Genomic DNA, 15,430 nt, shown 5'->3' on the forward strand with positions numbered 1-15,430 from the left:
GATTAATCTGAATTTTATTAAATTTTTAATGGTAAATTTTAAGTTTGCTTAGTATATTATACTGAGGGCTTAATAAAACGGTCACATAATAATAAAACCATATTTCTTTACCGATACCGATACCGAATACCGAATTAATAAATAAAAAATACTAAAATCATCATTTATTAAGAGTATATATGAATCGATCATCGATAATAAACTTATAATAGTAATTAAAAATCTAATAACCTTTTAACATTATAATGATGATTAATTGACGCATTTTATAAATGTTGTTATCAGTATGATGCACATTGCTTTAATGGACTATTATTGGTAATTAAAAATAAGTTGAATTGACAAAAAAAAAAAAAGAAAAAAAAAAAAAAATAATAATTTTAAGATTTAAAATGTGTTTTTATTTAATTTTTATTGAGAAGCATGACTTAGTAATTTGTAAAAGATAAATTGAAAATTAAAGTGACCGCTGTAGCTGTTTGGTTGAATCTAGAAGCGGGCCTCCTGCTCTAAATGATTAATATAATTAATTATCATTTTGGACCACGTTAATTAATTTTTGTTTTACAAAATCAGCCATGACAATGATCAGACCGGATGATGAATCTTGGAAACCTTTAATCATTAACGTATTAAGTGGCTCGGCGCATTCGCCATCAGAAGTTTTGTATCCTCCGTTTGCTGAGATTAATCTCAAGTCAGATTTAAGGTCATTAGGCAGATAAAGTTCTTGGATGTAACAATCATGTCTTCTCACATACATTGACTCTTGAAGATTCATTATAGCTTCCCATTTGTGAATAACATCATCAACATTGTCAGCTGGAGTGTATCCATCTTTCATACATTGATTTTCCAGCATATTAGAGCAATTCTTGAATGATTTGTCGCCCGCAATCAAAATTTTACCTCGAAAATCTCTAATTAAGTCGTCAAGAGTCCATTTAGTACTTACACGGTGACCAGACATTGAATTTATTATTTTATCCATAGCATCGCAGTAATAACCATTGACGGCATTGTTACCACCCTCTTCATTCAAATAAATAATAACAAATTCCTCGGGATGTGCGTCCAAAAATTCGTTGACCATCGGTAGAATATCACTGTTGAATTTCAACGATAGTTTTCTATTTTGTAAATAAATTGATAAGTCGTCAGAATCTGATTGAACTTTAAAGTGGAAAACACGAACACCAGCTTCCAATTGCTCCGGGATCGTCCAATCTTGAGTTTTCTGAAGTGGATCATCGATTACGTAGGAAGCAGAATGGTGAGTTCCTACAAAAGATAACTCGTTGAATCTTTTGTGGCCATCGATATTTTTTACTACGTCGTAATTATAAGCTCTGCCATTGAAATAAATATTTGATACACATTGATTGTCGTTTGATGCAATCGCAACTGCTAACACAGCAGAAACAAGTAAAATTTTTAACTTAAACATTTTTTACTGAATTTTACCACTTATAAAATTTATACTGAATAGAACCAAATTTCAATCAAGCGTATATTAAATGTGATAAATTAATAAGTCAGTCGTACAGTGCCTAATGATAACAGACTGAGGGTCATTATTTTTATAATAAGTATCTAAACCAATGGCATTTTACCACGATTTATCACAATATTAATGACGTTATTCCCTAATTAATAAATAAAAATAATAACTCGATGATTTATTTTTCTACTTGTTCGTTGCAGTTATTTTTTTTTTTTTTTTTTTTTTTTTTTAATCTGAGGAATTTCTGAGCCTGAGGAATTTCTTTTATATATAATAATTAATAACTCTATTGACGTAGTTGTAAAACAACTTTTCCACAAAGTAATCCTTTTTAATAAGAATTAACAAATCATTTTTTTTTTTTTTTTTCTTAATCGGAGGATTTTTTTTTTCTCTAAGTATATATATCTGAAAGCTAAAAAAGCTTTCTCATAATTAATTCAATAAATGGTGCCATCTACGTATTAAGACAATTTATTGGATATAAACGTTTTCTAGAATCTTTTAGAGACAAATTGATTTTATCGAGCTACGGTAAGAAAATTAAAAATATTTCAAAAGTATATATATATATTTAAATAAATTCATTATCATTATAGTCGTTTACTATAAGATAAATTTGATTTTTTTTCGATTTTTAAAGGTGAGTTTTAAGTAAAAATGCTAATTATTTCTCAATGAGGATTTAAAAAATTAAATAATAATTGGATAATTAGTTTCAGATTTGTTGTTTTATTTATTTCAAAGCATTTAATGAGAATAAAAAAATGTTCGAGTATAATTAGTAGTGATTTTAAGCAATTCACGATTCAAAGAAAGCCAAACAAAGTAAAAAGAGAATAAAAGTATAAAAGTATAAAAGGAGTAAGTATAGACGTATACAAGTATATCTAATTCTGAAAAGCTCGGCAGTTAGCGCCGTCAAGCAGATGAATAAAAATAAGAAAGAAGAAGAAAGAGAAGAGAGAAGAAAGGAGAGGATAAGAAGTAGTTACAAGTGCTGATACAACAGGAATAACATATTCTCATCATCTCAATAGATTCTCCGAGAGGACAGCGATTAGTCACGCGAAATCGTCCATCACGTCTGAACATACGAGAGACACATGTCGTCATATGTACCAGTCTCTCTCTCTCTCTCTCTCTCTCTCTCTCTCTCTCTTTCAAACTCCAAATAGAGAAAAGAGATACTCAAACATCGAGATAAAGACAGAGACACTGTTACTCTTTCCTTTAACCGCCTACTTAATTAAAACAACATTAGCCAGTGTGGTCTACTCGTGGAAACAAGAAACGGAAGCTTGCGATAAAGATTAAATACACGAATTATTCATTATTTTACTTTACTTTACTTTACTTCTTGTTATTATATTACATACAATTTTCATTATTTTATTTATAAATTTTTCATCATTTATCACACGTTAAATATTTCTCAATCTATCCAATTATTTATTATTATTATTATTATTATTATTATTATTATTATTAGTATTTTTCATTTTGCAATTTTGTTTATTTTTCAAATAATTATTGAGCAATATTACACGGGCTGTCAAAGTATTACACCGCAGTTGTTCGACATTGTATTTAAAAAATAAAAAAAAAAACCAATCATTAGTCATATTTATTTTATTATTGAATAAAATTAGTTTGGGTGATTAATAATATTAATACCCAGTGGAAAGTAATGAACTAATGATTTTAAAACTATAAATAGACAGTAAATAACGTATGCAGTTTAGCAGTAGCACGCTAGCCAATTAAATGGGATATATACGTGGAGACATATTACACATAACACACATTTATATCCTAACCAAAAGCAGAACGTGTGTGCGGGCTTAAGTAGTCAGATTTAGAGTCGACAGGTGCCTCTCTTTTGCGATTATTAGAATTTTTTTTTTTTTTTTTTTTTTTTTTTTTAATTCACATATCATCGTCGTCTTTGATATACATCTACACACTCAAATTCCCCATTTTTATATATGTCTACTTATACATTAAAGTTGTCTTTTGACACTTTGTACTTGTCGTTGTTGAGCTAAAAATAATTTATTGTTTAAAATATATATATATTTATATAAATTTGTATAAATATGTATATTTATATAAATTTACTCGAAGCTATAAGTAATGTATAGAGGTATAGAGTATTTTAGAGATTTAATTGTAAAAATGGTGGTGATATGTATGTATGTACATAGAGGTATTACGGTAAAAGGGGGAAGGTTGTCGTATATCGCGTATCAGGATTATAAAGGGAAAAATGAGCGTCTGCAAGTAGGTACTTAGCAACCGCTTAGTTGGGGCAGCCGAGCGTAGCTCCTTATTCGTATAAATGCAATGTAAAATCTTATTCGGCTTTTTGACGAGCACGACAATGTCGACGACGACGACGACGACGACGACGACGACGACGACGATGACGACACAAAGTCATAATTTATAATGTTTATACTTAATACTAGGCGACATATATGTAACATATAAATATGAAACTAGACAGTCCGTTAAATGGCAATGGTTCACTCCACTAATTTTCTACAACAATGTAACTTTCTTATATAGATATATTATATATTTATACTACTTATATTCCTTGTGTATTATTGTCAAACATTTAATTTTTTACTTAGCAATCACAGAGCTTGACCGATTGGATATTATAAATGATATGCATCACTTTATGCCGTATAAATCATGACATTTTTATATACACTATGTCTTGTGTTAATTTTTTTTTCTTTTTTTTTTTAAACATATTCTAATTAATTTAGTATCTACTATAATATTATTTAGCTCTAACTTTAAATGTTAATATCAATAATAATAATAAATAAATAATTTTTAAAAGGATAATTAAAATAATGAATATCGCGGTGTATACTACCACAAAATATTACGGTGTGTAAAATAAAATATAGACGATATATGTATGTATATATATTATGAATTTAGTAGAAAGATGGCCACAACATATTATATTGTGGGAAGCTTAAAACGGTAGTGACAGCTCGCCAACGTAATAATCGTAAAAAAGGTAGCTCATTTTATCGTTCTCAGCTTTTTAACTGAACCATATATAGATATACATATAAATACATACATTTTTATCTATATTGTGTATATATAAGTATAAATACTTTGTCTCTACTTTTAAATATTGTTATAATATCTTTAATACTTTTTTTTTATTAGTACCAGCATATTAGTTATGAGTTGCATGGATAGACTTTGTTCGGTTATAAAAACTACATATTACAGTAAATATTTATACACATATTCACTACTGAATATTAAATTGGTAAAAGTTTATAGGGGAATTGTACATGAGCTAACATAAAGTAATAAAAGTAAAGAAGATAAAACATTTGTGTATAGAGAGTAATAATACATCCATGTATGTTGAATGTTGAATGTTGAAAAAAGTAATACAGGAATAAAGCATTAAGTTTTGCACCCTTATTTATATTCACAAGTTTTTGTTATTGTTTTCTCAGTATTATTACTGTGTAATAATACCATTGTTGTTATTTTTTGACAAAGGGAATTGTCGATGGCATAAACAAATCGTAAATCACAATATGTCATAAAAGTCGAATACAGGTTGGAGACAGTTTCGAGCGTAAACGATAGTCTTACACACAATGGCTGTACTGCTATTCGTTATAAAGTCTGCAAACTGCAAACTTTAAACTACAAGAGATGAGTCCACCATGAATGCAACAGCCCAAGATGCATCACCGCCAGCATCACCAGTTATAGGCTTTTGCAATCTCAAAATCGAATCATCATCCTTTCCATCAGCATTTTGTACTCATTTTTTATTTATTTATTTATATTTCTCATCTCCACCTCTCTTTACGCATCACCTTTAGACATTATTATTATTATTATTATTATTATTATTATTATTATTATTATTATTACTATATAATATAGGTGAGTTGAAACAATGAAAATAAATGTGAGAATAATTGTCATTGGGATTTAAAAATATACTATTTATATTTAAATGTTAAAATGTGCGTAGTTAATATTAAATAGAAATAAAAGAGGCGTATCGAGACAAATTAAAATAATGAGTTGATAGTTTATGGAAATACAGACACAGACACGGCGTTTATCTGATTTTAAAATCCGTCACTCACCAGTCTCATTACTTTATCATTATTTAATTAATTTAAAATTTGTCACACAAAGCAGCCTGATATTTATATATAATATATCCCCAACTGTATATAGTTGGGAAAAAAAAAAAAAAAAACGTTTTAACCACCAAGACAGGTCATCAGAGTGATGTCAGGGCTTGAGAAAAAATTACAAAAACATATATATATATATATATATATATATATATATATATATATATATACATATATATATATATATATATATATATATATATACATGTATATAAGATGACGTGCGGTAATAAAGTGTTTAAATCTGGCAGAGTCGTGCATGACAAATAATGGTGGGAGTTATTCCACTTCTCAATTAGTAATAACCTCCGAGAATGAATAAAGATAACGACCGATTGGATAATTACCGATAAGACCACTCGATAAAATTTCTTCTTAAACTTTATTCCTAATTAGAAATATCTAATAAGTCGATGACTTTGATTAGATATATTATTAGATAATCTGGAATATATATCAAAGAGCCTTTCTCCTTTCTTCTTTAAGATGATGATGATGATGATGATGATGATGATGATGATGATGATGATCAGTGTGTAGATCTTCCTTTCTTCCTTTCTTCCTTCCTTGTTCCTTCCTTTCTTCAAGCTTTCTTCCTTCCCGTGGAGTCCTTAATAATTGTAATTGGACACGGCTCGGCAGCTTCACCTACAGCGTAGTCTCGCTGCCCACTTTACAATACACTTTGTCCATCTGCCTTTTAAGGAGTGAAAAAAATGAAAAAAGGGGGCGTGGTGATGAGATCAAAGAGAGCCGCGGTCCCTGAATACCCCTTGGTAAGAAAGAGAGATCCGACATCGAGTTTACTACTCGAGACGCGAGACGCGAGACGCGAGACGCGAGACGCGAGACGCGAGACGCGAAACGCGAAACGCGAAACGCGAGACAAGAACTGAGAGCACCTCGCGCGAAAGTATGCATGCTGTATAATATAACATATATGTCTGTGTATGATGTATACGGTATACGCGGACCACTCGCGCGCCCATCATTATCTTCTAACACATACACTCCTGACTTCGCGCGAGATCTCCGGAGACGATATCTCTTGTGTCTCATCCGGACCCAATACCAACCACAGCCAGAGATCATCATCCACCATCCCCTTCTTCATTTATATCTTTTTTATGCTATAGATATCTTTGAGTTCGATCGATAAATAGTAGATTAGACATTTTAATGTAAAACTCTTTTTAAATTATTACAAATTATCAGTGAAAATTTATAAATATATTTGACAATTTTACAGAATCAATAGAAAATTTAATGATCTAATAGAAATATAATTATATATTATATATTTGAGATTGGAGCACAGAGATTCCACCTGACGTTTGACCATTAATTTTTTTTCTACTTGATTAAAAATTATTCTTATAAATATTCGACCGTTGAAATTAATTTAACAACAATAAAATGGATTTAAATTCTGATTTAATGTTTAATATTTGATATAATATATATGTTATTGACATGAAAATATAAAATAAGGTTTCTTTTATATATATTTACAAGTTTAAAGTTGGTTCGTGCTGGTAGTTTAATTTTGATGTTGAATAATAATATTTTTGTCTTTTGTCTGTTCTGGAATATCGTGATGTAAAACAGTAAAATTTTAAGTGCAAATAGAATTCTAAAATGGTGTGATTCTCGTGGCAAATTGGTGGTTTTAGTGTATACTTTAACTGCGTTCGTATCCGCGATGTGTGATATAAATATATTTACGATTATTACCGACAATCATGATGAATTTTAAAATTTTGATAATGGTTCATTGACATGAAATCATTTAACATTTAACATTTAAAATTATTTTTATTTTATAACAATAACAACGATAAATAATTATATTTATTTGAAAATATCTCAACCAGAAATTACAAAACAATCTACTTCGTATATTATATAATAAATAAGAAAGTTTAAGGAAGACATTTTGAATATGAAATATAATTAAAATGATTGAAGAGAAAGATTATTTAAAAATATAAATAACCAAGAATATAAATTAAATACTAAATATTGTATTATTCTTAATATCGTTCCTGAATCTATTTTCATATACTAGGACAGAAAATAATGGTTTATTATTTTTTTATGTAAGTTAGCTAAGAGATCAAAGCAAGACACGGCCATGAAAGACACGAGGACAATCATCATGTGATGATGATACGGCGATTATGATATTATCATTTATAATAATAAATGTACATGTATAGTTATTTAGAGATGGAAGCAGGATGAAGGAGCAATGGAGATTATTCGAGCAAGCAACCAAGTAAGCAATCAACGAAATCCCGTAATTCAGAGAGACTTATTAAGAGTTTATTCTCTTATTTGACGACCTGCTTTAACTCAGTATACCCTCTATTATATCTCCCTTACCCCTTCTGAACTTTATTCACCATCACAGCACGTAAATTGTCGGAGATTTCCGCGAGTACCAAGTCCAACAGCAAAAGCATCAACATCAAACCTGATGGCGCATAATATCGTTCTATAATGATGAAAAAGTTCGTCCGCGTCCGTGTTTCTGTTTATTATGTTGATGCTGATTCCGCGGCATTTTAACAGCACTCGGCACTCGGCACTCGGCAATTAATCCCTCGAAAAAATTAAGGCTCAGTATCTCGTCTACTATTACATGCAAATTTTCTCACCGCAATCTTTCACTCTGGCTCTGTAACGACTCTTAGACTCTTACTCTAACTTCAACAACAATAGCTACAGTTTTAGCTATTATTGTATTTGTCTGCTACTCTATCTATATACACCATGACAAACTAATGGTAATAAAAGAAAAATAATCCAAGAACGTGTCGCGAGATTAGAAAATGTCATTAAAGAGTGAGCGGCTACTGCCGGCAAAACTTATATTCGCATCGGCGGCATTATCACCAGCACCATCATAGTCAACTGTTTTTTATTATACCGTTAAAGTCTCATCAACCGCATATTCTACTAAATTTAATACGTAAGAGCAGGACAAATTATTTTTATAAGTTTGAAATTTAAAAGATAATTTAATTTTTTAAAATTATTAATACTCTCGAAAAATTTAATAAAATTGCAATCAAGAGAAGCTCGGTATATTTTATTTTTTTTTATCGATTATAAGTAATGTATCGATATTTAAGGCGTCGATATTTAAGTATCATGTATAGGACGTGATTGAGGATATCAGTTAAGCAGATACTCGGTATATTTCGAAACAAGCAAATCTGCCTGAGGGAATCCCTGGTGTGACGTGAAATTAAGAATTACACAAGCAATTACCGCGTGGCGCGTCTGCCTCACGCCACGTGGTGTATCATCTTCCAATTATCCGCTCGCTTTGCCGACGACGACTTTGTTTGGTTGAGCTACATACTATATACAATCGATAGACATATCTCCTCTTGGTATCTAAACCTAAACTTAAACCAAAAACATATATAATATAATTACATACAACATCTATATATCATTTATTAGTGATTATTCGTTTATTAATGGATTAAGACAGTCTGTCAGTTTATTTATAATTATTTGTTATTGTTGTTGTTGTTGTTGTTGTTGTATACATATACTTGTCACGGAGTTGAGGAAAAAAAAAAAAAAAAAAAAAAAAAAAACATAAATTAGCAGGTGTATTTATATATACGAATGTATATAGAAATAATGGAAGAAAAGAATGAAAAAATTTTTATTAGAAAATAATCAAAGTAGAATGAGTATATATGGATCGAGGTGAGTCTGAGGAGGATAAACCGATAAAGAAAGGAATAAGTTACTCCCACCAATGCCTCTAGGTAGAACATCAAAGGAACCGACTGCTTGTTCGCAAGGTGAAGAACCCACCATCTTAAAGACCACACACGAATCACTTTTTATTCACACACACTCTCATATTTTTATCTACATACATCGACTTTTCATTTTTTATATTTATTAATGTGCCAAAATTCTACCCCTCCTTTTTTTGACACCCATTATATTAATATATATGTATAGAATATATTATACCTAAGTTTTGCGAATTGTCAAATTTTGTATTTCGTATTTCGTTGTATGTTGTAACCAAATAATTATTTAATCAAACATATCGATATATATATATATATATATATATATTCATTGGATATTAAAACACATTAATTTATATAGTGTTGTAAAAAAAAATAATAACGGTGCGTTAATAAATAATAAATTGGATTCTAAAATATCAACTAGCTTATACATTATTATTTTTATTATTGTTATTATATAACATAAAGAAAAAGCTAGGATGATTTTGTCATCAAAGCCCTGTTGCTTTGTTGAATCTGACAACAATATCAAGTCATCAAGAGTCCATTCAAAGAGCCCTTGAGAGAGTCTATTGGATCTGTGTGTTCACTTATTCTGTGACGAATTTTATAAAATGTTGTACCGCACACCCGTCCAAAACTCCACCAAATCAAAGGCCTTCCAGCAGTCTATATTATAACTTATAACTATTCAAAAATTATAAATCTTTTACACCTCGCCCTGATTTACCATCTACGATCTAAGATGATACACATCAAATAAAAATGAATTTACCCGTACAGTTTATCATCAATACAATAATCATTCTATTATTCTCACCGTATATAGAGTGTCATTCAGGCTCGTTTTATATATAAGATTTCCATCAGCGTGTGGCTAATCGAAGCAGGCGCGAGACTTTTCGAATAAAATAGATATTAATATGATGAGATGGACATTTTTGACGCTTGTGTGTCATTCCATTTATATATACTTTTTTAATATATTATTGACAGGATGCAATGATGATGACTCGGGAAAATATTTTTTTAATGGTTAAAAGTTTATTCATATATTATAATATTAAATTAATAAATAAATTGTTTATTGTTGAGTTAATGAATAAATAAATAAAAAAAAAAAAAAAAAAAAAAAAATTATAAATCCAAAGTCCGGTAGAGTAATGATGCTCCATTGAAAGAGTATAAAGGGCATGATATAGTATTTATATAAATTAACATGATACTGCAAGGGCTAAATGATGATGACGAGTATATATGAACTGTAATATGAACAGGAGTTTTATTATATAGCTGTCAAAGTGAAATGTTGGGCCCTAATAAATATACAGAGTTACTGAGATATAATGGCAAATTTTTAATGTCTGTGTGTAAGTAATTTATAACCCAAAATATCGATCAATTTAACTTTAACTGATTGGGATAGGAGACTTGTTTTCATTCTCATATAAATAACTTTAATTAATTTTTCGAGTTATTTTTTTATATTTCAATTTCTATTAATAATAATTGAAATATATTGATTTATTATTGTTTTAACTAAAAAAATTTTTAAATTTGACATGTTTCATTATTTATAACGATATTCACAACATAAATTTCAACGTTACAAAGTTAAAAAATCACATGTGATACACACAAATTGAGTTGAATAAATTCGTCGTGTCACTCATAAGCATGCAACGAAAATCATTCCTGCGTGACTGCGACGATATATTATTGCTTATGAAAATTTATTCAAACAATAAATTTTATTTTTTTTTTTTTTTTTTTTTTTTTTTACTTGGATTAATTTAGACAAATGTTATTATTTTTATATAAAAATTTAACATAATAACGAATAAAATAAATAATTTGATAATCAATTATTATTGAAGGATAATATCATGAAAAACTGTAAGCACATTATATATATATATATATATATATATATATATATATATATATATATATATATATATTATAAATGTTAATAATAGTCCTATAAGAAATATATTATGCGTAATAATAACATGTAATGAGCAACGAGACAAAGAATACAGTGTTATAATATTTTCTATGCATGCTGTTCGATAAATAACATATATTCATCGTTCGGTAAAAGTAAATGGGAAAAAAGATATGAATTTTCGTTTCACTCATCGAATTATACATAGACATGCAATGAAAAAATTGTCAATATAAACTCTCCCTTATTTTTTGCGTATCATGCAACATCGGACTATATCAGTCAGACATACTTAATATTTTTTATTACTTCTTTCGTTAGTTTAATTTAAATATTATTCATTAAAATAAAAATATTTCAGTCAAATTGTTTTGTAATTTTATTTAAATGTTTTCATATCAATAAAGATTATATTGTGTGGTTTTTATTTATGTTTCAAGAGCACACCACGCATCATAAAAATTGCAAGTGTAAGGGTGCAGGGTGAACACCCATCAAAGTGCAATATGGCATATATATATATATATATATATATAGACAGGAATGATAGGATGCGATATAAACCGTATTTGATTTTTACCATATCATTATAATATTCGATTGAATAAGGGGAAAATTCCATACTCGTAATTAAATTTAAATTGTACCAAAGTTTAAGAGGTTTGTAATTATGTTAAAAAACTAAGAACTATACCCTTACTTTTAGAAATTTTAAACTAAGCGCTGATAATATAATAACAGTTGTGAATAATAAATAACCGAAACTCAATGGAGTTTATATGGTTGTTTCCCTCCAGTTGTTGGGTAATTTTTTTAATAATATTTAAGAGGTTTATTAATTATGTTATTGGACGTATGTCCAATGTCCTGTCAACATACGGTCGTTGATCAGAGGTCAATTGCGATCGTTGTGTTATAAACTTTTTTACATGTACATCCATTTATACAATCATTACGCTACTACTGTATACCCGAGTACTCTCTCACATATAATGACTATATTAGAAGCTATCATACATAGAGACCTTTTTAATAGTTTATGACAATAAAAAGGCAAAGATAAGAGCTGCTATGAATAAACCCTTCTTTGCTATATATATTTATATAAGTTTATTGCTTCGTGAATTATAATTTTATTAATTAATAATCCTCAAATATCTATTATAGATTTCTTTAGTTTACTTTTTATTATAATATGCACATAAGGTTTTATATCTTTGATATATATGTTTGTATATTTTGTATTCCATAAATAATAAAACAAACTACATATATAAAGAGAATTAAACACGCATAGGGTTTAGTGTAAAGGGTCAACAAATAATTAATATTACCCCTCTTCAAAGACAAAACTAAATAACTCAATTTTAACAAAAAAAAGGTTTTCATTTTGTGACTAAAATTCACATTTTTACCGTGAATTTAGTAATCCTAATGTATATATACTTTTTACATAACAATTGAAGAGTTTTAGTGGAAAAAAAAGTGGAGTTGAAGAAAAATACATGTATTTGACAAAATAATAGAGCAACAGAAACTCTGAAGGTATGATTAGATGCAATAAAAATAAAAGTATGGGCACTGACTTATTTAAAGTTATTAGATATATAAAAGCGGGGCTGTAACGTAGTTGGTGGTCATATCTTCGCGACCACCATCGGGTTTTCGACTCATCGCAGCTGTATAACTTGCCTCGCACAACTTTATATATAATCCAAGATCACAATGAAATGGGCGTGCCTAATTCTCACAAAGTAGTTCAGTCTATAGAAAATATACATATATCCTACGGCTGGTAGGTGTCAATAATATACTATATTAAATATATATATATATATATAATACATCAAGGCAATAGAGCTATATTGCACTTATTATCCATTTTTCGTTGGCTCTATGCTGGGTAGACTTCATCAATTCACAATTCACTCAATTTTTTCACACGTGACATGTTAAATTTATCCTTAAATATCATCCTTCGATCTTTTTTTTTCTTATTTCCACACCATTCAATTTATTTTCGAACTTTTATATATTTGCGAAAAGTAAATTAAATTTTTTAAACAATTGATTTGCTGCCCACCCAAAGAAAAGTTTTTTTTTTTAATTCATGAACATACTCCGATCAATACCGCAATTGGTAGTACGGTAACATATATTTTTTCATCGGCTTGGACGAAACAAATGTCAGTGGGTTTATAGAAAATTACGTACAGCGTATCGGTTAATACTTTGACATCTACATTGATATTTATAATTTTATTAATTTTTAATACTTTTCTATAGATATTTTCTCTTTTGCTGTCTATAAGAACTATATATTTCTGTCTATATTTCTCTAAAAATAAAATGCAATAAAAGGTATACTTGAAAAAAGGTGCATTGAAAATCAGTGCATGAAGCTTGGCAAACTTTAGTAATAACTGATACATTTTGAGAAAAGTATATATATACTTATTCTCTATTAACTAACAATCAAGAGTCGTTTGTTGAATTAGTCGCGCCCGTCAGAGTGAATATATGTGTATATCACTTGAGTTTTTATAAAATCTAATAGATACCCAAAATGATCAGAGTATATTGTCTGACACTTAAACTTTTGCGAGTTTACGGGCAGATGCTTATTATATTATATATATATATATATATATATATATATATATATATATATATATATATATATATATATATATTTTTTTTTTTTTTTTTTTTTTTTTTCCCAACACAAAGTAAGCCGCATTTAGTAAGACTCTTATATCCATGCACTCAAACCTCCAAGCGTCTTGATCAATTTTTTTAGGTTTCTATAATATATTAAGATGTTTCAACAATTCATAGGTACATAGCAGGTTAACGAGACTTTAATACGGAAGGAGGGAGCGGAAAATTGTGGGACCAGGTAGACGATACAGCTTTATAAAAGATTATGCTGCCTAGGCGCACACCGTTTTTTCAACAATAGACCACAAAATATTACAATATATTAGGTAGGATATACCTAACTACAAGCTAAAAATTACGACTAATTTTTCAACGGCTTTTCTCTTTTGGAAAATTTATCCATCAATAATGCTAGGCACCTTTCAAGAATAAAATAATTATACATCTGATGGTTCATTATTAACACTGCTCCAACACCCTAAAACTAAAACAAATTGATTTTGAATAAATGGGACCTCCAGCATCGTTTTAGATCTATCCAGGTATTTTAAATGACAAGCTAATTTTACGAGATCCATTTGTCTTTGTTATATCATCTATATGGTAACTTGTTTGTTGTTAATAATGTTATTTTTCTATATTGTTTATTATCTATATAAAAAAATGAATAGAGTACAATATTAAATGTTGAAATTTTGCTAATCGGCCATTTGCGACAGGATAGTCATGGATGATAAAATTTTCACGAGAGATTTCTCACGGAAAATATACGAAAAATATAAAAGTCAAGGCATAAATCGCAAGTACCAGTTCCACGTTTAGGCTGGAGGCGGGAAACCTTCTGGCCAATAGGAATGATTCAGAGGCGTGGTTTAGCTCGAGAAAAGTTATATTCTTGGTCTCAGTCCTATATAGCGATATAACTATACCTATATAACTAGAGAGTCAACAGAGAATACTCGTTATCTTGTACACAATATAATTCAGACCCTATGTCCTATCGTTATAATGAGTTTAAGAAATCCGATTTATGTTCCTGAGATTATTATGACTTACAAGACGGTGGCAGAGCGATTATACCGCCGGTCATTTCACTCTGTCATTTCTCATCCCTGTTAATTTCTTCTCTGGGAAATTCATCCTTCAGTTTTTCCTTAAAAGTATTTAAAACTTTTCAGTTGATTTTAAAATAATAACAAGAAAATATGTTCTTATAATATAAATTAAATATAGATTTTTTCCGTTGGGTAATACAAAACAACGTTATTTATGTTTAAAAGATAATTTCAATTTTAAAAAACCTTGGTAATTTTTTATATAT

Source organism: Cotesia typhae, unplaced genomic scaffold (genome assembly GCF_013202065.1).
Source record: "Cotesia typhae breed Kobodo isofemale line unplaced genomic scaffold, CoteBio_Ctyphae contig_5, whole genome shotgun sequence".
Taxonomy (NCBI): domain Eukaryota; kingdom Metazoa; phylum Arthropoda; class Insecta; order Hymenoptera; family Braconidae; genus Cotesia; species Cotesia typhae.